We start from the raw sequence: 26,864 nt of genomic DNA, 5'->3' as shown, positions 1-26,864 counted from the left end.
TTGCAGGGAAGCTTCAGAACAAAGAAATTTCACATCCCACTATAGCAGAAAGGGTCTTTCGAGTAGTTGCACATCAAATCTAAGCTGTCTGAAGTGTTTTTCCGAAGTTATTAACATTTTTTATGTTTGGCGTTCCGGAATCGACCTTATCTCAGGCTGGAAACACGATTTACGCATTCTGCCATAACTTCTGCCATAAGCTTCAGAACATGAAATTTTAACACCCCACTATAGCAGAAAGGGTCTTTCTAGTAGTTGCACATCAAATCTAGGCTGTCTGAAGTGTTTTTCCAAAGTTATCAACATTCTTATGTTTGGCGTTCCGGAATCAACCTTATCTCAGGCTGAAAACGCGTTTTACGCATTGTGCCATAACTTTGCAGGAAAGCTTCAGAACATGAAATTTTCAACTCCCACTATAGCAGAAAGGGTCTTTCTAGTAGTTGCACATCAAATCTAAGCTGTCTGAAGCGTTTTTCCAAAGTTATCAATATTTTTATGTTTGGCGTTCCGGAATCGACCTTATCTCAGGCTGAAAACGCGTTTCCTGCATTGTGACATAACTTTGCAGGGAAGCTTCAGAACATGAAATTTTCACTTCCCACAATAGCAGAAAGGGTCTTTCTAGTAGTTGCACATCAATTCTAAGCTGTCTGAAGTGTTTTTCCAAAGTTATCAACATTCTTATGTTTGGCGTTCCGGAATCGACCTTATCTGAGGCTGAAAACGCGTTTCCTGCATTGTGGCATAACTATGCAGGGAAGCTTCAGAACATGAAATTTTCACCTCCCACTGTAGTAGAAAGGGTCTTTCTAGTAGTTGCACATCAAATCTAAGCTGTCTGAAGTGTTTTTCCAAAGTTATCAACATTTTTATGTTTGGTGTTCTGAAATCAACGTCATCTCAGGCTGAAAACGAGTTTTACGCATTGTGCCATAACTTTGCAGCGAAGCTTCAGAACATGAAATTTTCACCTCCCACTATAGCAGAAAGGGTGTTTCTCGTAGTTGCACATCAAATCTAAGCTGTCTAAAGAGTTTTTTCAAAGTTATCAATATTTTTATGTTTGGCGTTCTGAAATCAACGTCATCTCAGGCTGAAAACGAGTTTTACGCATTGTGCCATAACTTTGCAGCGAAGCTTCAGAACATGAAATTTTCACCTCCCACTATAGCAGAAAGGGTGTTTCTCGTAGTTGCACATCAAATCTAAGCTGTCTAAAGAGTTTTTTCAAAGTTATCAATATTTTTATGTTTGGCGTTCCGGAATCGACCTTATCTCAGGCTGAAAACGCGTTTCCTGCATTGTGGCATAACTTTGCAGGGAAGCTTCAGAACATCGAATTTTCACTTCCACAATGGCAGAAATGGTCTTTCTAGTTGTTGCACATAAAATCTAAGCTGTCTGAAGTGTTTTTCCAGAATTATGAACATTTTCATGTTTGGCGTTCCGGAATCGACCTTATCTCAGGCTGAAAACGCGTTTTACGCATTGTGCCATAACTTTGCATAAAGCTTCAGAACATGAAAATTTCACCTCCCACTATAGCAGAAAGGGTCTTTCTAGTAGTTGCACATCAAATCTAAGCTGTCTGAAGTGTTTTTCCTAAGTTATCAACACTTTTATGTTTGGCGTTCCGGAATCAACCTTATCTCAGGCTGAAAACGCGTTTTACGCATTGTGCCATAACTTTGCAGGAAAGCTTCAGAACATGAAATTTTCAACTCCCACTATAGCAGAAAGGGTCTTTCTAGTAGTTGCACATCAAATCTAAGCTGTCTGAAGTGTTTTTCCAAAGTTATCAATATTTTTATGTTTGGCGTTCCGGAATCGACCTTATCTCAGGCTGAAAACGCGTTTCCTGCATTGTGACAGAACTTTGCAGGGAAGCTTCAGAACATGAAATTTTCACCTCCCACTATAGCAGAAAGGGTCTTTCTAGTAGTTGCACTTCAAACCTAAGCTGTCTGAAGTGTTTTTCCAAAGTTATCAACATTCTTATGTTTGGCGTTCCGGAATCGACCTTATCTCAGGCTGAAAACGCGTTTTCTGCATTGTGGCATAACTATGCAGGGAAGCTTCAGAACATGAAATTTTCACCTCCCACTGTAGTAGAAAGGGTCTTTCTAGTAGTTGCACATCAAATCTAAGCTGTCTGAAGTGTTTTTCCAAAGTTATCAACATTTTTATGTTTGGCGTTCTGAAATCAACGTCATCTCAGGCTGAAAACGAGTTTTACGCATTGTGCCATAACTTTGCAGCGAAGCTTCAGAACATGAAATTTTCAACTCCCACTATAGCAGAAAGGGTGTTTCTCGTAGTTGCACATCAAATCTAAGCTGTCTAAAGAGTTTTTTCAAAGTTATCAATATTTTTATGTTTGGCGTTCCGGAATCGACCTTATCTCAGGCTGAAAACGCGTTTCCTGCATTGTGGCATAACTTTGCAGGGAAGCTTCAGAACATCGAATTTTCACTTCCACAATGGCAGAAATGGTCTTTCTAGTAGTTGCACATAAAATCTAAGCTGTCTGAAGTGTTTTTCCAGAATTATGAACATTTTCATGTTTGGCGTTCCGGAATCGACCTTATCTCAGGCTGAAAACGCGTTTTACGCATTGTGCCATAACTTTGCATAAAGCTTCAGAACATGAAATTTTCACCTCCCACTATAGCAGAAAGGGTCTTTCTAGTAGTTGCACATCAAATCTAAGCTGTCTGAAGTGTTTTTCCAAAGTTATCAACACTTTTATGTTTGGCGTTCCGGAATCGACCTTATCTCAGGCTGGAAACACGATTTACGCATTCTGCCATAACTTTGCAGGGAAGCTTCAGAACATGAAATTTTAACACCCCACTATAGCAGAAAGGGTCTTTCTAGTAGTTGCACATCAAATCTAAGCTGTCTGAAGTGTTTTTCCAAAGTTATCAATATTTTTATGTTTGGCGTTCCGGAATCGACCTTATCTCAGGCTGAAAACGCGTTTCCTGCATTGTGGCATATCTTTGCAGGGAAGCTTCAGAACATGAAATTTTCACCTCCCACTATAGCAGAAAGGGTCTTTCTAGTAGTTGCACATCAAATCTAAGCTGTCTGAAGTGTTTTTCCGAAGTTATCAACATTCTTATGTTTGGCGTTCCGGAATCGACCTTATCTCAGGCTGAAAACGCGTTTCCTGCATTGTGGCATAACTTTGCAGGGAAGCTTCAGAACATGAAATTTTCACCTCCCACTGTAGCAGAAAGGGTCTTTCTAGTAGTTGCACATCAAATCTAAGCTGTCTGTAGAGTTTTTCCTGAGTTATCAACATTTTTATGTTTGGGGTTCCTGAATCGACCTTATCTCAGGGCGAAAACGCGTTTTCTGCATTGTGATATAACTTTGCAGGGAAGCTTCAGAACATGAAATTTTAACCTGCCACTTTAGCAGAAAGGGTCTTTCTAGTAGTTGCACATCAAATCTAACCTGTCTGAGGTGTTTTTCCAAAGTTATCAACATTTTTATGTTTGGCGTTCCGAAACCCACCTTATCTCACTCTGTAAGCGCGTTTTCTGCATTGTGCCATTCCTTTGGAGGGAAGCTTCAGAACATGAAATTTTAACCTCCCACTATAGCAGAATGCGTCTTTCTAGTAGTTGCACATCAAATCTTAGCTGTCTGAAGTGTTTTTCCAAAGTTATCAACATTTTTATGTTTGGCGTTCTGAAAACAACCTCATCTCAGGCTGAAAACGCGTTTTACGCATTGTGCCATCAGTTTGCAGGAAAGCTGCAGAATATGAAATTTTCACCTGCCACTTTAGCAGAAAGGGTCTTTCTAGTAGTTGCACATCAAATCTAACCTGTCTGAAGTGTTTTTCGAAAGTTTTCAACATTTTTATGTTTGGCGTTCCGGAACGCACCTTATTGAAAACGCCTTTTCTGCATTGTGCCATAACTTTGCAGGGAAACTTCAGAACATGAAATTTTCACCTCCCACTATAGCAGAAAGGGTGTTTCTAGTAGTTGCACATCAAATCTAAAATGTCTGAAGTGATTTTTCAAAGTTATCATATTTTTATGTTTGGCTTTCCGGAATTGACCTTGTCTCATGCTGAACACGAGTTTTCTGCATTGTGCCATAACTCTGCAGGGAAGCTTCAGAACATGACATTTAAACATCCTACTGTAGCAGAACGGGTCTTTCTAGTAGTTGCACATCAAATCTAAGCTGTCTGAAGTGTTTTTCCAAAGTTATCAACATTTTTATGTTTGGCGTTCCGGAACCCACCTTTTGTCAGGCTGAAAATGCGTTTTCTGCATTGTGCCACAACTTTGCAGGGAAGCTTCAGAACATGAAATTTTAACCTCCCACTATAGCAGAACGGGTCTTTCTAGTAGTTGCACATCAAATCTAAGCTGTCTGAAGTGTTTTTCCAAAGTTAGCAACATTTTTATGTTTGCCGTTCTGAAATCAACGTCATCTCTGGCTGAAAACGAGTTTTACGCATTGTGCCAGAACTTTGCAGCGAAGCTTCAGAAGATGAAATTTTCACCTCCCACTATAGTAGAAAGGGTCTTTCTCGTAGTTGCACATCAAATCTAAGCTGTCTGAAGTGTTTTTCGAAAGTTTTCAACATTTTTATGTTTGGTGTTCCTAAATCGACCTTATCTCAGGCTGAAAACGCATTTCACGCATTGTGCCATAACTTTGCAGGAAAGCTTCAGAACATGAAAATTTCACCTCCCACTATAGCAGAAAGGGTCTTTCTATTAGTTGCACATCAAATCTAACCTGTCTGAAGTGTTTTTCCAAAGTTATCAACATTTTTATGTTTGGCGTTCCGGAATCAACCTTATCTCAAGGCTGAAAACGCGTTTTCTGCATTGTGCCATAACTTTGCAGGGAAGCTTCAGATCATGACATTTTCTCCTCCCACTATAGCATAAAGGGTCTCTCGAGTAGTTGCACATCAAATCTAAGCTGTCTGAAGTGTTTTTCGGAAGTTATCAACATTTTTATGTTTGGCGTTCCGGAATCGACCTTATGTGAGGCTTAAAACGCGTTTTCTGCATTGTGCCATAACTTTGCAGGGAAGCTTCAGAACATGAAATTTTCACCTCCCACAATGGCAGAAATGGTCTTTCTAGTAGTTGCACATCAAATCTAAGCTGTCTGAAGTGTTTTTCCTGAATTATGAACATTTTCATGTTTGGCGTTCCGGAATCGACCTTATCTCAGGCTGAAAACGCGTTTTACGCATTGTGCCATAACTTTGCAGGAAAGCTTCAGAACATGAAATTTTCACCTCCCACTATAGCAGAAAGGGTCTTTCTAGTAGGTGCACATCAAATCGAAGCTGTCTGAAGTGTTTTTCCAAAGTTATCAACACTTTTATGTTTGGCGTTCCGGAATCGACCTTATCTCAGGCTGGAAACACGATTTACGCATTCTGCCATAACATCGCAGGGAAGCTTCAGAACATGAAATTTTCATATCCCACTATAGCAGAAAGGGTCTTTCTAGTAGTTGCACATCAAATCTAAGCTGTCTGAACTGTTTTTCCAAAGTTATCAACATTTTTACGTTTGGCGTTCCGGAATCAACCTTATCTGACGACGAAAACGCGTTTCTGCATTGTGCCGTAACTTTGCAGGTAAGCTCCAGAACATGAAATTTTCACCTCCCATTATACCAGAAAGGGTCTTTCTAGTACTTGCACATCAAATCTAAGCTGTCTGAAGTGTTTTTCCGAAGTTATTAACATTTTTATGTTTGGCGTTCCGGAATTGACCTTATCTCAAGCTGAAAACGCGTTTTCTGCATTGTGCCATAACTTTGCAGGGAAGCTTCAGAACATGAAATTTTAACCTCCCACTATAGCAGAATGGGTCTTTCTAGTAGTTGCACATCAAATCTTAGCTGTCTGAAGTGTTTTTCCAGAGTTATCAATATTTTTATGTTTGGTGTTCCGGAATCGACCTTATCTCAGGCTGAAAACACGATTTACGCATTCTGCCATAACTTTGCAGGGAAGATTCAGAACATGTAATTTTCATACCCCGCTATAGCAGAAACGGCCTTTCTAGTAGTCTCACATCAAATCTAAGCTGTCTGAAGTGTTTTTTCAAAGTTATCAACATTTTTATGTTTGGCGTTCTGGAAACCACCTTATCTCATGCTGAAAACAGGTTTTCTGCAATGTGCCATAACTTTGCAGGGAAGCTTCAGAACATGAAATGTTCACCTCCCACTATAGCAGAAAGGGTCTTTCTAGTAGTTGCACATCAAATCTAAGCTGTCTGAAGTGTTTTTCCAAAGTTATCAACATTTTTATGTTTGGCGTTCTGAAATCAACCTCATCTCAGGCTAAAAACGCGTTTTACGCATTGTGCCATAACTTTGCAGGAAAGCTTCAGAACATGAAATTTTCACCTCCCACTATAGCAGAAAGGGTCTTTCTAGTAGTTGCACATCAAATCTAAGCTGTCTGAAGTGTTTTTCCAAAGTTATCAACATTCTTATGTTTGGCGTTCCGGAATCGACCTTATCTCAGGCTGAAAACGCGTTTCCTGCATTGCGGAATAACTTTGCAGGGAAGCTTCAGAACAAGAAATTTTCACCTCCCACTGTAGCAGAAAGGGTCTTTCTAGTAGTTGCACATCAAATGTAAGCTGTCTGAAGTGTTTTTCCAAAGTTATAAACATTTTTATGTTTGGCGTTCTGGAACCCACCTTATCTAAGGCTGAAAACGCGTTTTCTGCATTGTGCCATAACTTTGCAGGGAAGCTTCAGAACATGAAATTTTAACCTCCCACTATAGCAGAATGCGTCTTTCTAGTAGTTGCACATCAAATCTTAGCTGTCTGAAGTGTTTTTCCAAAGTTCTCAACATTTTTATGTTTGGCGTTCTGAAATCAACCTCATCCCAGGCTGAAAACGCATTTTCTGCATTGTGCCATAACTTTGCAGGGAAGCTTCAGAACATGAAATTTTCACCTCCCACGATAGCAGAAAGGGTCTTTCGAGTAGTTGCACATCAAATCTAAGCTGTCTGAAGTGTTTTTCCAAAGTTATCAACATTTTGATGTTTGGCGTTCCGGAATCGACCTTATCTGACGACGAAAACGCGTTTTCTGCATTGTGCCGTAACTTTGCAGGTAAGCTCCAGAACATGAAATTTTCACCTCCCACTATACCAGAAAGGGTCTTTCTAGTACTTGCACATCAAATCTAAGCTGTCTGAAGTGTTTTTCCGAAGTTATTAACATTTTTATGTTTGGCGTTCCGGAATCGACCTTATCTCAGGCTGAAAACACGATTTACGCATTCTGCCATAACTTTGCAGGGAAGATTCAGAACATGAAATTTTCATACCCCACTATAGCAGAAAGGGCCTTTCTAGTAGTCTCACATCAAATCTTAGCTGTCTGAAGTGTTTTTCCAAAGTTCTCAACATTTTTATGTTTGGCGTTCTGAAATCAACCTCATCTCAGGTTGAAAACGCATTTTCTGCATTATGCCATAACTTTGCAGGGAAGCTTCAGAACATGAAATTTTCACCTCCCACGATAGCAGAAAGGGTCTTTCTAGTAGTTGCACATCAAATCTAAGCTGTCTGAAGTGTTTTTCCAAAGTTATCAACATTTTGATGTTTGGCGTTCCGGAATCGACCTTATCTGACGACGAAAACGCGTTTTCTGCATTGTGCCGTAACTTTGCAGGTAAGCTCCAGAACATGAAATTTTCACCTCCCACTATACCAGAAAGGGTCTTTCTAGTACTTGCACATCAAATCTAAGCTGTCTGAAGTGTTTTTCCGAAGTTATTAACATTTTTATGTTTGGCGTTCCGGAATTTACCTTATGTGAGGCTGAACACGAGTTTTCTGCATTGTGCCATAACTTTGCAGGGAAGCTTCAGAACATGAAAATTTCACCTCCCACTATAGCAAAAAGGGCCTTTCTTGTAGGTGCACATCAAATCGAAGCTGTCTGAAGTGTTTTTCCAAAGTTATCAACACTTTTATGTTTGCCGTTCTGAAATCAACCTCATCTAAAGGTACGTACACACCGAACGCGACATTTCTGTCGCTGTAGCGCCAGTCGTCAGCAGCAGGTAGCTTGCTCAAGTCGTCATTAGTCGCCACCTGTCCGGATCGAAAGTAGGTCAGTCGCCGGAGGGCGTGGTCTCAAGTTGTTGTGGACGGTGGATTGAAGATGGCGGAGCCGGTGCTCAAACTATCGCTACTTATTAATTGAAAACATGGAAAAAGAGACGTCTCTCGTTTCGTAGCATTCGCCAGAGCCGCTCACACAGGTGAATTTAACTTCCTGCTCCAGCAGCGTCACCGGGATACGGCCGCTTCGTGCGGTACTTCAGGCGGAACCGCCGCGAGTTGGACGACCTGTTGGTCCGGATCAGTGGCCGAATACAGGACACCAAGTGCCGCGGTCTGTCCTCTGGCGAACGTCTGTCTTCGGTAAGCAACTCGATGTGTAGTTATGTACGGCGACTTGTGTCCAAGTCTTTCTGAACTGTCATCAGTTCATGAACTCCGCGGTCGTATCTGCTGTATGCTTGAAGTAATTTTCGGAGATATATAATCTGTCATCGTCAATAATTTGTACACTAAAGTCTTTTCAGTGAGCGCCACTTTGTGGTAATCAATGAATGCAACAGTTAAATGCATTGTGATGATACAATTTATCCTAGATGCACTGTTGTATGGTTGATATATACTTTGTTAAATTATCACCAACATATATATGTTTACATATCCATGTATGGTTTATATTTTGCAGATCTTCGGTAACAGGAGACTCATCACCAACTGCTTCTGCGTTGGTGTGACGGTCTACTTCCAGGAGCTGACCAGAGGAAGTTCTTGCATATATATTTCATCTCTGCAATAAAACAAAGCTGTGTTCAACTCAATTTGTTGATATTTTGCAAAGTGCTTTTGATTTTATTATTTTCTGTGAATCCATTTTTCACAAAAAGAAATGTTCATTGTCAAACACTTTATTTGCAAAAATAAAGTAACCCCATTCATTTATACTCATTCAATACACACAGAATCACAGTCAAACTTGAAGTGAACTACGTAGGTGTGTTTTGAAGGATCTTCCTCAGAGGGACGAGGGTCAAGAGAGGCGGAGGAAGTGGGGCGGCATCCGGTTCTTTAATGAAACTGTGGCTACAAAGAAAATAAATGAAGGGTCCAAATGGTTTCAGTCAGCTGTTGTTTTGCTTGGTAAAGTAACATGTACATTTTAAATGTATGTGGAACCTGGAAGGAACGAGGACCTTGAAAACTGTCCCTTCTTCTGAGCTGGGTTTGTGGAGGGAGTACATTAGTAGATGTTTGAGCTCAGCTTCAGCATCGGGGGACCCCTTCCTCTGTTGGTCTCTTCCATCGGTGTCCTGCACATAATGAAAGTTGAGTCCAATTACATGCCATAGTGATGAGTACGAATAAATAAAATCTGTATAGGACAGCAATAGTTAACCTAAAGCAAGTCGTGTCACTATGACAGTGCTTGAATGATGTAGAACAATAACATTTAATTAAAAAAATAGAATAATACTAGCAAATACTATTTCTACATACATCAGGAGCAGCAGTGGATGAGGAGGGGACAGTGGCAGGTGGAGGAGACGCAGCAGCACCAGGTGAGGCAGAGGGAGGTCCATCCTCCTCATCATCATCACCAACATCATGAGTGGATCCATCCTCCTCCTCTCCTTAATGACAGCATAGCGTGATTACATTATTGTACAAGCTATACAGAAAAAAGCTATACAGAAAGCTACATACATTTTTATATTTATATATTAATCTAATATTCAGAATGTCACCACTAAATGAACGTGCAAACCTACCTGCTACCTTGCTGCTGCAGCAGCTGCTGCCTCTCCACTCATGTTGGCTGAGGTCTCTCTTGGAGATGAAGGGCTCCAGAAGAGAGAGGACGGTGAAGAACGGTCACTTCACGGCACTACAGTAGATGCCGCTGACCACTCCGCTCCTCGGTCACCGTCCTCCCCTCATATAAACAGACCCTTCAGGACGTCTCATCTGAATTTAATTAAATCAGAAACAGTACTTATTTATCTCGTCGCCATACATACGTAGTTTCTACCGTCGCAGCGGTGCATTCGCCTCGTAAACTCGGTGGACATTGCGTTTAGGTGAACATAACTTTAGTAAACTTACGTAAATAAAGGTCTCAACTCACCAGGAACGCCACCGTTGTGGCGAACCTTCCCTCCGGACAAGATTCTTCCTATTTATGTTCCGGTGGAAATTAAAAAATACACGATTTGAGCCACTCTCAGGACGGCGGAAAGTCTGCTTGTAAACAACCGCAGCGATTTGCTTCTCCTCCGCCGGGACACGTCACTCGCGGATCTGGTCTCTGATTGGTCAACGCTCCGCAGGTGGTGAACTTCTGCGACTGTCGCTGAACCCCAGTTGTGTCGTCTTGAGTAGCCGGAGTCGCCGTATGTAGCTCAAATCTTGTAGCATTGCACACCCCAGTCGTGTCGCTGCCATGTTGGTCGCCGCTGGTCGCCGTCAGTCGCCCAACCCCATTGACTTTCTATGCAAATCAGTCGTGTCGCTCGCGGAAGTCGCGTTTGGTCTGTACGTACCGTAAGGCTGAAAACGCGTTTTACGCATTGTGCCATAACTTTGTAGGGAAGCTTCAGAACATGATATTTTCACCTCCCACTACAGCAGAAAGGGTCTTTTTCGCAGTTGCACATCAAATCTAAGCTGTCTGAAGTGTTTTTCCAAAGTTATCAACACTTTTATGTTTGGCGTTCCGGAATCGACCTTATCTCAGGCTTAAAACACGATTGACGCATTCTGCCATAACTTTTCAGGGAAGCTTCAGAACATGAAAATTTCACCTCCCACTATAGCAGAAAGGGTCTTTCTAGTAGTTGCACATCAAATCAAAGCTGTTTGAAGTGTTTTTCCAAAGTTATCAACACTTTTATGTTTGGCGTTCCGGAATCGACCTCATCTCAGGCTGAAAACACGATTTACGCATTCTGCCATAACTTTGCAGGGAAGCTTCAGAACATGAAATTTTCATATCCCACTATAGCAGAAAGGGTCTTTCTAGTAGTCTCACATCAAATCTAAGCTGTCTGAAGTGTTTTTCCAAAGTTATCAACATTTTTATGTTTGGCGCTCCGGAATCGACCTTATCTCAGGCTGAAAACGCGTTTTCTGCATTGTGCCATAACTTTTCAGGGAAGCTTCAGAACATGAATTTTTAACCTCCCACTATAGCAGAATGGGTCTTTCTAATAGTTGCACATCAAATCTTAGCTGTCTGAAGTGTTTTTCCAAAGTTATCAACATTTTTATGTTTGGAGTTCTGAAATCAACCTCATCTCAGGCTGAAAACGCGTTTTACGCATTGTGCCATAACTTTGCAGGGAAGCTTCAGAACATTAAATTTTCACCTCCCACTGTAGCAGAAAGGGTCTTTCTAGTAGTTGCACATCAAATCTAAGCTGTCTGAAGTGTTTTTCCGAAGTTATTAACATTTTTATGTTTGGCGTTCCGGAATTGACCTTATGTGAGGCTGAACACGAGTTTTCTGCATTGTGCCATAACTTTGCAGGGAAGCTTCAGAACATGAAAATTTCACCTCCCACTATAGCAGAAAGGGCCTTTCTTGTAGGTGCACATCAAATCGAAGCTGTCTGAAGTGTTTTTCCAAAGTTATCAACACTTTTATGTTTGCCGTTCTGAAATCGACCTCATCTAAGGCTGAAAACGCGTTTTACGCATTGTGCCATAACTTTGCAGGGAAGCTTCAGAACATGAAATTTTCAACTCCCACTACAGCAGAAAGGGTCTTTCTAGTAGTTGCACGTCAAATATAAGCTGTCTGAAGTGTTTTTCCAAAGTTATCAACATTTTTATGTTTGGCGTTCCGAAACCCACCTTATCTCACTCTGTAAGCGCGTTTTCTGCATTGTGCCATACCTTTGGAGGAAAGCTTCAGAATATGAAATTTTCACCTCCCACTATAGCAGAAAGGGTCTTTCTAGTGGTTGCACAACAAATTTAAGCTGTCTGAAGTGTTTTTCGAAAGTTCTCAAAATTTTTATGTTTGGCGTTTTGGAACCCACCTTATTTCAGGCTGAAAACGCGTTTTCTGCATTGTGCCATAACTTTGCAGGACAGCTGCAGAATATGAAATTTTCACTTCCCATTATAGCAGAAAGGGTCTTTCTAGTAGTTGCACATCAAATCTGAGCTGTTTGAAGTGTTTTTCCAAAGTTATCAACATTTTTATGTTTGGCGTTCCGGAATCAACCTTATCTCAGGCTGAAAACGCGTTTTCTGCATTGTGCCATAACTTTGCAGGGAAGCTTCAGAACATGAAATTTTCTCCTCCCACTATAGCATAAAGGGTCTCTCTAGTAGTTGCACATCAAATCTAAGCTGTTTGAAGTGTTTTTCCAAAGTTATCAACATTTTTATGTTTGGCGTTCCGGAATCAACCTTATCTCAGGCTGAAAACGCGTTTTCTGCATTGTGCCATAACTTTGCAGGGAAGCTTCAGAACAAAAAAATTTCACCTCCCACTATAGCAGAAAGGGTCTTTCTAGTAGTTGCACATCAAATCTAAGCTGTCTGAAGTGTTTTTCCGAAGTTATTAACATTTTTATGTTTGGCGTTCCGGAATCGACCTTATCTCAGGCTGAAAACGCGTTTCCTGCATTGTGGCATAACTTTGCAGGGAAGCTTCAGAACATCGAATTTTCACTTCGACAATGGCAGAAATGGTCTTTCTAGTGGTTGCACATCAAATCTAAGCTGTCGAAATTGTTTTTCCAAAGTTATCAACATTTTTATGTTTGGCGTTCCGGATCGCACCTTGTTGAAAACGCATTTTCTGCATTGTGCCAAAACTTTGCAGGGAAACTTCAGAACATGAAATTTTCACCTCCCACTATAGCAGAAAGGGTCTTTCTAGTAGTTGCACATCAAATCTAAGCTGTTTGAAGTGTTTTTCGAAAGTTATCAACATTTTTATGTTTGGCGTTCTGAAATCAACCTCATCTCAGGCTGAAAACGAGTTTTAGGCATTGTGCCATAACTTTGCAGCGAAGCTTCAGAACATGAAATTTTCACCTCCCACTATAGCAGAAAGGGTCTTTCTCGAAGTTGCACATCAAATCTAAGCTGTCTGAAGAGTTTTTCGAAAGTTTTCAACATTTTTATGTTTGGTGTTCCTGAATCGACCTTATCTCAGGCTAAAAACGCGTTTTCTGCATTGTGCCATAACTTTGCAGGGAAGCTTCAGAACAAGAAATTTTCACCTCCCACTATATCAGAAAGGGTCTTTCTAGTAGTTGCACATCAAGTCTAAGCTGTTTGAAGTGTTTTTCGAAAGTTATCAACATTTTTATGTTTGGCGTTCCGGAATGGACCTTATCACAGGCTGAAAACACGATTTACGCATTCTGCCATAACTTTGCAGGAAAGCTTCAGAACATGAATTTTCACCTCCCACTATAGCACAAAGGGTCTTTCTAGTAGTTGCTCATCAAATCTAATCTGTTTCAAGTGTTTTTCCAAAGTTATCAACATTTTTATGTTTGGCGTTCTGAAATCAACCTCATCTCAGGCTGAAAACGAGTTTTACGCATTGTGCCATAACTGTGCAGCGAAGCTTCAGAACATGAAATTTTAAATTCCCACTATAGCAGAAAGGGTCTTTCTAGCAGTTGCACATCAAATCTAAGCTGTCGAAATTGTTTTTCCTAAGTTATCAACATTTTTATGTTTGGCGTTCTGGAACCCACCTTATCTCAAGCTAAAAACGCGTTTTCTGGATAGTGCCATAACTTTGCAGGGAGACTTCAGAACATGAAATTTTAACATCCCACTATAGCAGAAAGGGTCTTTCTAGTAGTTGCACATCAAATCTAAGCTGTCGAAATTGTATTTCCAAAGTTATCAACATTCTTATGTTTGGCGTTCCGGAATCAACCTTATCTCAGGCTGAAAACGCGTTTTACGCATTGTGCCATAACTTTGCAGGAAAGCTTCAGAACATGAAATTTTCTACTCCCACTATAGCAGAAAGGGTCTTTCTAGTGGTTGCACATCAAATCAAAGCTGTCTGAAGTGTTTTTCCAAAGTTATCAATATTTTTATGTTTGGCGTTCCGGAATCGACCTTATCTCAGGCTGAAAACGCGTTTTATGCATTGTGCCATAACTTTGCAGGGAAGCCTCAAAACATGAAATTTTCAGCTCCCACTATAGCAGAAAGGGTCTTTCTCGTAGTTGCAGATCAAATCTAAGCTGTCTGAAGTGTTTTTCCAAAGTTATCAACATTTTTATGTTTGGCGTTCTGGAACCCACCTTATCTCAGGCTGAAAACGCATTTTCTGCATTGTGCCAAAACTTTGTAGGTAAGCTCCAGAACATGAAATTTTCACCTCCCACTATAGCAGAAAGGGTCTTTCTAGTAGGTGCACATCAAATCGAAGCTTTCTGAAGTGTTTTTCCAAAGTTATCAACACTTTTATGTTTGGCGTTCCGGAATCGACCTTATCTCAGGCTGAAAACGCGTTTCCTGCATTGTGGCATAACTTTGCAGTGAAGCTTCAGAACATGAAATTTTCTCCTCCCACGATAGCAGAAAGGGTCTTTCTCGTAGTTGCAGATCAAATCTAAGCTGTCTGAAGTGTTTTTCCAAAGTTATCAACATTTTTATGTTTGGCGTTCTGGAACCCACCTTATCTCAAGCTAAAAACGCGTTTTCTGGATTGTGCCATAACTTTGCAGGGAGACTTCAGAACATGAAATTTTAACATCCCACTATAGCAGAAAGGGTCTTTCTAGTAGTTGCACATCAAATCTAAGCTGTCGAAATTGTATTTCCAAAGTTATCAACATTCTTATGTTTGGCGTTCCGGAATCAACCTTATCTCAGGCTGAAAACGCGTTTTACGCTTTGTGCCATAACTTTGCAGGAAAGCTTCAGAACATGAAATTTTCTACTCCCACTATAGCAGAAAGGGTCTTTCTAGTGGTTGCACATCAAATCAAAGCTGTCTGAAGTGTTTTTCCAAAGTTATCAATATTTTTATGTTTGGCGTTCCGGAATCGACCTTATCTCAGGCTGAAAACGCGTTTCTTGCATTGTGGCATAACTTTGCAGGGAAGCTTCAGAACATGAAATTTTCATCTCCCACTGTAGCAGAAAGGGTCTTTCTAGTAGTTGCACATCAAATCTAAGCTGTCTGAAGTGTTTTTCCAAAGTTATCAACATTTTTATGTTTGGCGTTCCGGAATGGACCTTATCTCAGGCTGAAAACACGATTTACGCATTCTGCCATAACTTTGCAGGAAAGCTTCAGAACATGAATTTTCACCCCCCACTATAGCAGAAAGGGTCTTTCTAGTAGTTGCACATCAAATCTAATCTGTTTGAAGTGTTTTTCCAAAGTTATCAACATTTTTATGTTTGGCGTTCTGAAATCAACCTCATCTCAGGCTGAAAACGAGTTTTACGCATTGTGCCACAACTTTGCAGCGAAGCTTCAGAACATGAAATTTTAACTTCCCACTATAGCAGAAAGGGTCTTTCAAGTAGTTGCACATCAAATCTAAGCTGTCGAAATTGTTTTTCCAAAGTTATCAACATTTTTATGTTTGGCGTTCTGGAACCCACCTTATCTCAAGCTAAAAACGCGTTTTCTGGATAGTGCCATAACTTTGCAGGGAGACTTCAGAACATGAAATTTTAACATCCCACTATAGCAGAAAGGGTCTTTCTAGTAGTTGCACATCAAATCTAAGCTGTCGAAATTGTATTTCCAAAGTTATCAACATTCTTATGTTTGGCGTTCCGGAATCAACCTTATCTCAGGCTGAAAACGCGTTTTACGCTTTGTGCCATAACTTTGCAGGAAAGCTTCAGAACATGAAATTTTCTACTCCCACTATAGCAGAAAGGGTCTTTCTAGTGGTTGCACATCAAATCAAAGCTGTCTGAAGTGTTTTTCCAAAGTTATCAATATTTTTATGTTTGGCGTGCCGGAATCGACCTTATCTCAGGCTGAAAACGCGTTTCTTGCATTGTGGCATAACTTTGCAGGGAAGCTTCAGAACATGAAATTTTCATCTCCCACTGTAGCAGAAAGGGTCTTTCTAGTAGTTGCACATCAAATCTAAGCTGTCTGAAGTGTTTTTCCAAAGTTATCAACATTTTTATGTTTGGCGTTCCGGAATGGACCTTATCTCAGGCTGAAAACACGATTTACGCATTCTGCCATAACTTTGCAGGAAAGCTTCAGAACATGAATTTTCACCTCCCACTATAGCAGAAAGGGTCTTTCTAGTAGTTGCACATCAAATCTAATCTGTTTGAAGTGTTTTTCCAAAGTTATCAACATTTTTATGTTTGGCGTTCTGAAATCAACCTCATCTCAGGCTGAAAACGAGTTTTACGCATTGTGCCACAACTTTGCAGCGAAGCTTCAGAACATGAAATTTTAACTTCCCACTATAGCAGAAAGGGTCTTTCAAGTAGTTGCACATCAAATCTAAGCTGTCGAAATTGTTTTTCCAAAGTTATCAACATTTTTATGTTTGGCGTTCTGGAACCCACCTTATCTCAAGCTAAAAACGCGTTTTCTGGATAGTGCCATAACTTTGCAGGGAGACTTCAGAACATGAAATTTTAACATCCCACTATAGCAGAAAGGGTCTTTCTAGTAGTTGCACATCAAATCTAAGCTGTCGAAATTGTATTTCCAAAGTTATCAACATTCTTATGTTTGGCGTTCCGGAATCAACCTTATCTCAGGCTGAAAACGCGTTTTACGCATTGTGCCATAACTTTGCAGGAAAGCTTCAGAACATGAAATTTTCTACTCCCACTATAGCAGAAAGGGTCTTTCTAGTGGTTGCACATCAAATCAAAGCTGTCTGAAGTGTTTTTCCAAAGTTATCAATATTTTTAAGTTTGGCGTTCCGGAATCGACCTTATCTCAGGCTGAAAACGCGTTTCTTGCATTGTGGCATAACTTTGCAGGGAAGCTTCAGAACATGAAATTTTCACCTCCCACTGTAGCAGAAAGGGTCTTTCTAGTAGTTGCACATCAAATCTAAGCTGTCTGAAGTGTTTTTCCAAAGTTATCAACACTTTTATGTTTGGCGTTCCTGAATCAACCTTATCTCAGGCTGAAAACGCGTTTTATGCATTGTGCCATAACTTTGCAGGGAAGCCTCAAAACATGAAATTTTCAGCTCCCACTATAGCAGAAAGGGTCTTTCTCGTAGTTGCAGATCAAATCTAAGCTGTCTGAAGTGTTTTTCCAAAGTTATCAACATTTTTATGTTTGGCGTTCTGGAACCCACCTTATCTCAGGCTGAAAACGCGTTTTCTGCATTGTGCCAAAACTTTGTAGGTAAGCTCCAGAACATGAAATTTTCACCTCCCACTATAGCAGAAAGGGTCTTTCTAGTAGGTGCACATCAAATCGAAGCTTTCTGAAGTGTTTTTCCAAAGTTATCAACACTTTTATGTTTGGCGTTCCGGAATCGACCTTATCTCAGGCTGAAAACGCGTTTCCTGCATTGTGGCATAACTTTGCAGTGAAGCTTCAGAACATGAAATTTTCTCCTCCCACGATAGCAGAAAGGGTCTTTCTAGTAGTTGCACATCAAATCTAAGCTGTCTGAAGTGTTTTTCCAAAGTTATCAACACTTTTATGTTTGGCGTTCCGGAATCGACCTTATCTCAGGCTGAAAACGCGTTATATGCATTGTGCCATAACTTTGCAGGGAAGCCTCAAAACATGAAATTTTCAGCTCCCACTATAGCAGAAAGGGTCTTTCTCGTCGTTGCACATCAAATCTAAGCTGTCTGAAGTGTTTTTCCAAAGTTATCAACATTTTTATGTTTGGCGTTCTGGAACCCACCTTATCTCAGGCTGAAAACGCGTTTTCTGCATTGTGCCAATACTTTGTAGGTAAGCTCCAGAACATGAAATTTTCACCTCCCACTATAGCAGAAAGCGTCTTTCTAGTAGGTGCACATCAAATCGAAGCTTTCTGAAGTGTTTTTCCAAAGTTATCAACACTTTTATGTTTGGCTTTCCGGAATCGACCTTATCTCAGGCTGAAAACGCGTTTCCTGCATTGTGGCATAACTTTGCAGTGAAGCTTCAGAACATGAAATTTTCACCTCCCACTGTAGCAGAAAGGGTCTTTCTAGTAGTTGCACATCAAATCTAAGCTGTCTGTAGAGTTTCTCCTGAGTTATCAACATTCTTATGTTTGGCGTTCCGGAATCAACCTTATCTCAGGCTGAAAACGCGTTTTACGCATTGTGCCATAACTTTGCAGGAAAGCTTCAGAACATGAAATTTTCAACTCGCACTATAGCAGAAAGGGTCTTTCTAGTAGGTGCACATCAAATCTAAGCTGTCTGAAGTGTTTTTCCAAAGTTATCAATATTTTTATGTTTGGCGTTCCGGAATCGACCTTATCTCAGGCTGAAAACGCGTTTCCTGCATTGTGGCATAACTTTGCAGTGAAGCTTCAGAACATGAAATTTTCACCTCCCACTGTAGCAGAAAGGGTCTTTCTAGTAGTTGCACATCAAATCTAAGCTGTCTGTAGAGTTTTTCCTGAGTTATCAACATTCTTATGTTTGGCGCTCCGGAATCAACCTTATCTCAGGCTGAAAACGCGTTTTACGCATTGTGCCATAACTTTGCAGGAAAGCTTCAGAACATGAAATTTTCAACTCCCACTATAGCAGAAAGGGTCTTTCTAGTAGGTGCACATCAAATCAAAGCTGTTTGAAGTGTTTTTCCAAAGTTATCAACACTTTTATGTTTGGCGTTCCGGAATTGACCTTATCTCAGGCTGAAAACACGATTTACGCATTCTGCCATAACGTTGCAGGGAAGCTTCAGAACATGAAATTTTCATATCCCACTATAGCAGAAAGGGTCTTTCTAGTAGTCTCACATCAAATCTAAGCTGTCTGAAGTGTTTTTCCAAAGTTATCAACATTTTTATGTTTGGCGTTCTGGAACCCACCTTATCTCATGCTTAAAACGCGTTTTCTGCATTGTGCCATAACTTTGCAGGGAAGCTTCAGAACATGAAATTTTCACCTCCCACTATAGCAGAAAGGGTCTTTCTAGTAGTTGTACATCAAATCTAAGCTGTCTGAAGTGTTTTTCCAAAGTTATCAACATTTTTATGTTTGGCGTTCCGGAATCAACCTTATCTCAGGCTGAAAACGCGTTTCCTGCATTGTGGCATAACTTTGCAGTGAAGCTTCAGAACATGAAATTTTCTCCTCCCACGATAGCAGAAAGGGTCTTTCTAGTAGTTGCACATCAAATCTAAGCTGTCTGAAGTGTTTTTCCAAAGTTATCAACACTTTTATGTTTGGCGTTCCGGAATCGACCTTATCTCAGGCTGAAAACGCGTTATATGCATTGTGCCATAACTTTGCAGGGAAGCCTCAAAACATGAAATTTTCAGCTCCCACTATAGCAGAAAGGGTCTTTCTCGTCGTTGCACATCAAATCTAAGCTGTCTGAAGTGTTTTTCCAAAGTTATCAACATTTTTATGTTTGGCGTTCCGGAATCGACCTTATCTCAGGCTGAAAACGCGTTTCCTGCATTGTGGCATAACTTTGCAGTGAAGCTTCAGAACATGAAATTTTCACCTCCCACTGTAGCAGAAAGGGTCTTTCTAGTAGTTGCACATCAAATCTAAGCTGTCTGTAGAGTTTCTCCTGAGTTATCAACATTCTTATGTTTGGCGTTCCGGAATCAACCTTATCTCAGGCTGAAAACGCGTTTTACGCATTGTGCCATAACTTTGCAGGAAAGCTTCAGAACATGAAATTTTCAACTCGCACTATAGCAGAAAGGGTCTTTCTAGTAGGTGCACATCAAATCTAAGCTGTCTGAAGTGTTTTTCCAAAGTTATCAACATTTTTATGTTTGGCGTTCTGGAACCCACCTTATCTCATGCTTAAAACGCGTTTTCTGCATTGTGCCATAACTTTGCAGGGAAGCTTCAGAACATGAAATTTTCACCTCCCACTATAGCAGAAAGGGTCTTTCTAGTAGTTGTACATCAAATCTAAGCTGTCTGAAGTGTTTTTTCCAAAGTTATCAACATTTTTATGTTTGGCGTTCCGGAATCAACCTTATCTCAGGCTGAAAACGCGTTTTACGCATTGTGCCATAACTTTGCATAAGGCTTCAGAACATTAAATTTTCACCTCCCACTATAGCAGAAATGGTCTTTCTAGCACTTGCACATCAAATCTAAGCTGTCTGAAGTGTTTTTCCGAAGTTATTAACATTTTAATGTTTGGCGTTCCGGAATCGACCTTATCTCAGGCTGAAAACGCGTTTCCTGCATTGTGGCATAACTTTGCTGGGAAGCTTCAGAACATCGAATTTTCACCTCCCACAATGGCAGAAATGGTCATTCTAGTAGTTGCACATCAAATCTAATCTGTCTGTAGAGTTTTTCCTGAGTTATCAACATTTTTATGTTTGGGGTTCTGAAATCAACCTCATCTCAGGCTGAAAACGCGTTTTACGCATTGTGCCATAACTTTGCAGGGAAGCTTCAGAACATGATCTTTTCAACTCCCACTATAGCAGAAAGGGTCTTTCTAGTAGTTGTACATCAAATATAAGCTGTCTGAAGTGTTTTTCCAAAGTTATCAACACTTTTATGTTTGGCGTTCCGGAATCGACCTTATCTCAGGCTGAAAACACGATTTACGCATTCTGCCATAACTTTGCAGGGAAGCTTCAGAACATGAAATTTTCATATCCCACTATAGCAGAAAGGGTCTTTCTAGTAGTCTCACATCAAATCTAAGCTGTCTGAAGTGTTTTCCCAAAGTTATCATATTTTTTTATTTGGCGTTCCGGAACCCACCTTATCTCAGGCTGAAAACTCGTTTTCTGCATTGTGCCATAACTTTGCAGGGAAGCTTCAGAACATTAAATTTTCAACTCCCACTACAGCAGAAAGGGTCTTTCTTGTAGTTGCACGTCAAATCTAAGCTGTCTGAAGTGTTTTTCCAAAGTTATCTACATTTTTATGTTTGGCATTCCAGAATCGACCTTATCTCTGGCTGAAAACGCGTTTTCTGCATTGTGATATAACTTTGCAGGGAAGCTTCAGAACATGAAATTTTAACCTGCCACTATAGCAGAAAGGGTCCTTCTAGTAGTTGCACATCAAATCTAACCTGTCTGAAGTGTTTTTCCAAAGTTATCAACAGTCTTATGTTTGGCGTTCAGTAATCAACCTTCTCTCAGGCTCAAAACGCGTTCTCTGCATTGTGCCATCACTTTGCAGGAAAGCTGCAGAATATGAAATTTTCACCTCCCACTATAGAAGAAAGGGTCATTCTAGTAGTTGCACATCAAATCTGAGCTGTTTGAAGTGTTTATCCAAAGTTATTAACATTTTTATGTTTGGCGTTCTGAAATCAACCTCATCTCAGGCTGAAAATGCGTTTTCTGCATTGTGCCACAACTTTGCAGGGAAGCTTCAGAACATGATATTTTCATCTACCACTATAGCAGAAATTGTCTTTCTAGTCGTTGCACATCAAATCTAAGCTGTCTGAAGTGTTTTTCCAAAGTTAGCAACATTTTTATGTTTGCCGTTCTGTAATCAACCTCATCTCAGGCTGAAAACGAGTTTCACGCATTGTGCCAGAACTTTGCGGCGAAGCTTCAGAACATGAAATTTTCACCTCCCACTATAGCAGAAAGGGTCTTTCTCGTAGTTGCACATCAAATCTAAGCTGTCTGAAGTGTTTTTCGAAAGTTTTCAACATTTTTATGTTTGGTGTTCCTGAATCGACCTTATCTCAGGCTGAAAACGCATTTTACGCATTGTGCCATAACTTTGCAGGAAAGCTTCAGAACATGAAAATTTCACCTCCCACTATAGCAGAAAGGGTCTTTCTAGTAGTTGCACATCAAATCTAAGCTGTCTGAAGTGTTTTTACTAAGTTATCAACATTTTCATGTTTGGCGTTCCGGAATCGACCTTATGTGAGGCTGAAAACGCGTTTTCTGCATTGTGCCATAACTTTGCAGGGAAGCTTCAGAACAAAAAATTTTCACCTCCCACTATAGCAGAAAGGGTCTCTCTAGTAGTTGCACATCAAATCTAACCTGTCTGAAGTGTTTTTCCAAAGTTATCAACATTTTTATGTTTGGCATTCCAGAATCGACCTTATCTCAGGCTGAAAACGCGTTTTCTGCATTGTGCCATAACTTTGCAGGGAAACTGCAGAACATGAAATTTTCACCTCCCACTATAGCAGAAAGGGTCTTTCTAGTAGTTTCACACCAAATCTAAGCTGTCTGAAGTGTTTTTTCAAAGTTATCATATTTTTATGTTTGGCGTTCCGTAATTGACCTTGTCTCATGCTGAAAACGCGTTTTCTGCACTGTGCCATAACTTTGCAGGGAAGCTTCAGAACATGAAATTTTCAACTCCCACTATAGCAGAAAGGGTCTTTCTAGTAGGTGCACATCAAATCAAAGCTGTTTGAAGTGTTTTTCCAAAGTTATCAACACTTTTATGTTTGGCGTTCCGGAATCGACCTTATCTCAGGCTGAAAACACGATTTACGCATTCTGCCATAACTTTGCAGGGAAGCTTCAGAACATGAAATTTTCATATCCCACTATAGCAGAAAGGATCTTTCTAGTAGTCTCACATCAAATCTAAGCTGTCTGAAGTGTTTTTCCAAAGTTATCAACATTTTTATGTTTGGCGTTCTGGAACCCACCTTATCTCAGGCTGAAAACGCGATTTCTGCAATGTGCCATAACTTTGCAGGGAAGCTTCAGAACATGAAATTTTCACCTCCCACTATAGCAGAAAGGGTCTTTCTAGTAGTTGTACATCAAATCTAAGCTGTCTGAAGTGTTTTTCCAAAGTTATCAACATTTTTATGTTTGGCGTTCCGGAATCAACCTTATCTCAGGCTGAAAACGCGTTTTACGCATTGTGCCATGACTTTGCAGGAAAGCTTCAGAACATGAAATTTTCAACTCCCACTATAGCAGAAAGGGTCTTTCCAGTAGTTGCACATCAAATCTAAGCTGTCTGAAGTGTTTTTTCCAAAGTTATCAATGTTTTTATGTTTGGCGTTCCGGAATCGACCTTATCTCAGGCTGAAAACGCGTTTCCTGCATTGTGTCATAACTTTGCATAAAGCTTCAGAACATTAAATTTTCACCTCCCACTATTGCAGAAATGGTCTTTCTTGCACTTGCACATCAAATCTAAGCTGTCTGAAGTGTTTTTCCGAAGTTATTAATATTTTAATGTTTGGCGTTCCGGAATCGACCTTATCTCAGGCTGAAAACGCGTTTCCTGCATTGTGGCATAACTTTGCTGGGAAGCTTCAGAACATCGAATTTTCACCTCCCACAATGGCAGAAATGGTCTTTCTAGTAGTTGCACATCAAATCTAATCTGTCTGTAGAGTTTTTCCTGAGTTATCAACATTTTTATGTTTGGGGTTATGAAATCAACCTCATCTCTGGCTGAAAACGCGTTTTACGCATTGTGCCATAACTTTGCAGGGAAGCTTCAGAACATGATATTTTCAACTCCCACTATAGCAGAAAGGGTCTTTCGAGTAGTTGCACATCAAATATAAGCTGTCTGAAGTGTTTTTCCAAAGTTATCAACACTTTTATGTTTGGCGTTCCGGAATCGACCTTATCTCAGGCTGAAAACACGATTTACGCATTGTGCCATAACTTTGCAGGGAAGCTTCAGAACATTAAATTTTCAACTCCCACTATAGCAGAAAGGGTCTTGTAGTTGCACGTCAAATCTAAGCTGTCTGAAGTGTTTTTCCAAAGTTATCTACATTTTTATGTTTGGCATTCCAGAATCGACCTTATCTCTGGCTGAAAACGCGTTTTCTGCATTGTGATATAACTTTGCAGGGAAGCTTCAGAACATGAAATTTTAACCTGCCACTATAGCAGAAAGGGTCCTTCTAGTAGTTGCACATCAAATCTAACCTGTCTGAAGTGTTTTCCCAAAGTTATCATATTTTTTTATTTGGTGTTCCGGAACCCACCTTATCTCAGGCTGAAAACTCGTTTTCTGCATTGTGCCATAACTTTGCAGGGAAGCTTCAGAACATTAAATTTTCAACTCCCACTATAGCAGAAAGGGTCTTTCTTGTAGTTGCACGTCAAATCTAAGCTGTCTGAAGTGTTTTTACTAAGTTATCAACATTTTTATGTTTGGCGTTCCGGAATCGACCTTATGTGAGGCTGAAAACGTGTTTTCTGCATTGTGCCATAACTTTGCAGGGAAGCTTCAGAACAAAAATTTTTCACCTCCCACTATAGCAGAAAGGGTCTCTCTAGTAGTTGCACATCAAATCTAACCTGTCTGAAGTGTTTTTCCAAAGTTATCAACATTTTTATGTTTGGCATTCCAGAATCGACCTTATCTCTGGCTGAAAACGCGTTTTCTGCATTGTGCCATAACTTTGCAGGGAAACTTCAGAACATGAAATTTTCACCTCCCACTATAGCAGAAAGGGTCTTTCTAGTAGTTGCACATCAAATCTAAGCTGTCTGAAGTGTTTTTTCAAAGTTATCATATTTTTATGTTTGGCGTTCCGTAATTGACCTTGTCTCATGCTGAAAACGTGTTTTCTGCATTGTGCCATAACTTTGCAGGGAAGCTTCAGAACATGAAATTTTCAACTCCCACTATAGCAGAAAGGCTTTTTCCAGTAGTTGCACATCAAATCTAAGCTGTCTGAAGTGTTTTTCCAAAGTTATCAACAATTTTATGTTTGGCTTTCCGGAATCGACCTTATCTCAGGCTGAAAACTCGTTTTCTGCATTGTGCCATAACTTTGCAGGGAAGCTTCTGAACATTAAATTTTCAACTCCCACTATAGCAGAAAGGGTCTTTCTTGTAGTTGCACGTCAAATCTAAGCTGTCTGAAGTGTTTTTCCAAAGTTATCTACATTTTTATGTTTGGCATTCCAGAATCGACCTTATCTCTGGCTGAAAACGCGTTTTCTGCATTGTGATATAACTTTGCAGGGAAGCTTCAGAACATGAAATTTTAACCTGCCACTATAGCAGAAAGGGTCTTTCTAGTAGTTGCACATCAAATCTGAGCTGTTTGAAGTGTTTATCCAAAGTTATTAACATTTTTTATGTTTGGCGTTCTGAAATCAACCTCATCTCAGGCTGAAAATGCGTTTTCTGCATTGTGCCACAACTTTGCAGGGAAGCTTCAGAACATGATATTTTCATCTACCACTATAGCAGAAATTGTCTTTCTAGTCGTTGCACATCAAATCTAAGCTGTCTGAAGTGTTTTTACTAAGTTATCAACATTTTCATGTTTGGCGTTCCGGAATCGACCTTATGTGAGGCTGAAAACGCGTTTTCTGCATTGTGCCATAACTTTGCAGGGAAGCTTCAGAACAAAAATTTTTCACCTCCCACTATAGCAGAAAGGGTCTCTCTAGTAGTTGCACATCAAATCTAACCTGTCTGAAGTGTTTTTCCAAAGTTATCAACGTTTTTATGTTTGGCATTCCAGAATCGACCTTATCTCTGGCTGAAAACACGTTTTCTGCATTGTGCCATAACTTTGCAGGGAAACTGCAGAACATGAAATTTTCACCTCCCACTATAGCAGAAAGGGTCTTTCTAGTAGTTGCACATCAAATCTAAGCTGTCTGAAGTGTTTTTTCAAAGTTATCATATTTTTATGTTTGGCGTTCCGTAATTGACCTTGTCTCATGCTGAAAACGCGTTTTCTGCACTGTGCCATAACTTTGCAGGGAAGCTTCAGAACATGAAATTTTAACCTCCCCCTCTTGCAGAAAGTGTCTTTCTAGGAGTTGCACATCAAATCTAACCTGTCTGAAATGTTTTTCCAAAGTTATCAACATTTTTATGTTTGGCGTTCCGGAATCAACCTTATCTCAGGCTGAAAACGCGTTTTACGCATTGTGCCATAACTTTGCAGGAAAGCTTCAGAACATGAAATTTTCAACTCCCACAATAGCAGAAAGGGTCTTTCTAGTAGTTGCACATCAAATCTAAGCTGTCTGAAGTGTTTTTCCAAAGTTGTCAACATTTTTATGTTTGGCTTTCCGGAATCGACCTTATCTCAGGCTGAAAACGCGTTTCCTGCATTGTGGCATAACTTTGCAGGGACGCTTCAGAACATGAAATTTTCACCTCCCACTGTAGCAGAAAGGGTCTTTCTAGTAGTTGCACATCAAATCTAAGCTGTCTGAAGTGTTTTTCCAAAGTTATGAACATTTTTATGTTTGGCGTCCTGGAACCCTCCTAATCTCAGGCTGAAAACGCGTTTTCTGCATTGTGCCATAACTTTTCAGGGAAGCTTCAGAACATGAAACGTTCGCCTACAACTATAGCGGATAGGGTCTTTCTAGTAGTTGCACATCAAATCTAAGCTGTCTGAAGTGTTTTTCCAAAGTTATCAACATTTTTATGTTTGGCATTCTGGAACCCACCTTATCGGAGGCTGAAAACGCGTTTTCTGCATTGTGCCGTAACTTTGCAGGGAAACTTCAGAACATGAAATTTTAACCTCGCACTATAGCAGAAAGGGTCTTTCTAGTAGTTGCACATCAAATCTAAGCTGTCTGAAATGTTTTTCCAAAGTTATCTACATTCTTATGTTTGGCGTTCCGGAATCAACCTTATCTCAGGCTGAAAACGCGTTTTACGCATTGTGCCATAACTTTGCAGGAAAGCTTCAGAACATGAAATTTTCCACTCCCAC

This window comes from Synchiropus splendidus, chromosome 15, assembly GCF_027744825.2.
Source record: "Synchiropus splendidus isolate RoL2022-P1 chromosome 15, RoL_Sspl_1.0, whole genome shotgun sequence".
NCBI classification, from domain to species: domain Eukaryota; kingdom Metazoa; phylum Chordata; class Actinopteri; order Syngnathiformes; family Callionymidae; genus Synchiropus; species Synchiropus splendidus.
The sequence above is the reverse complement of the archived record's forward strand: the minus strand, read 5'-3'. Positions refer to the sequence as shown.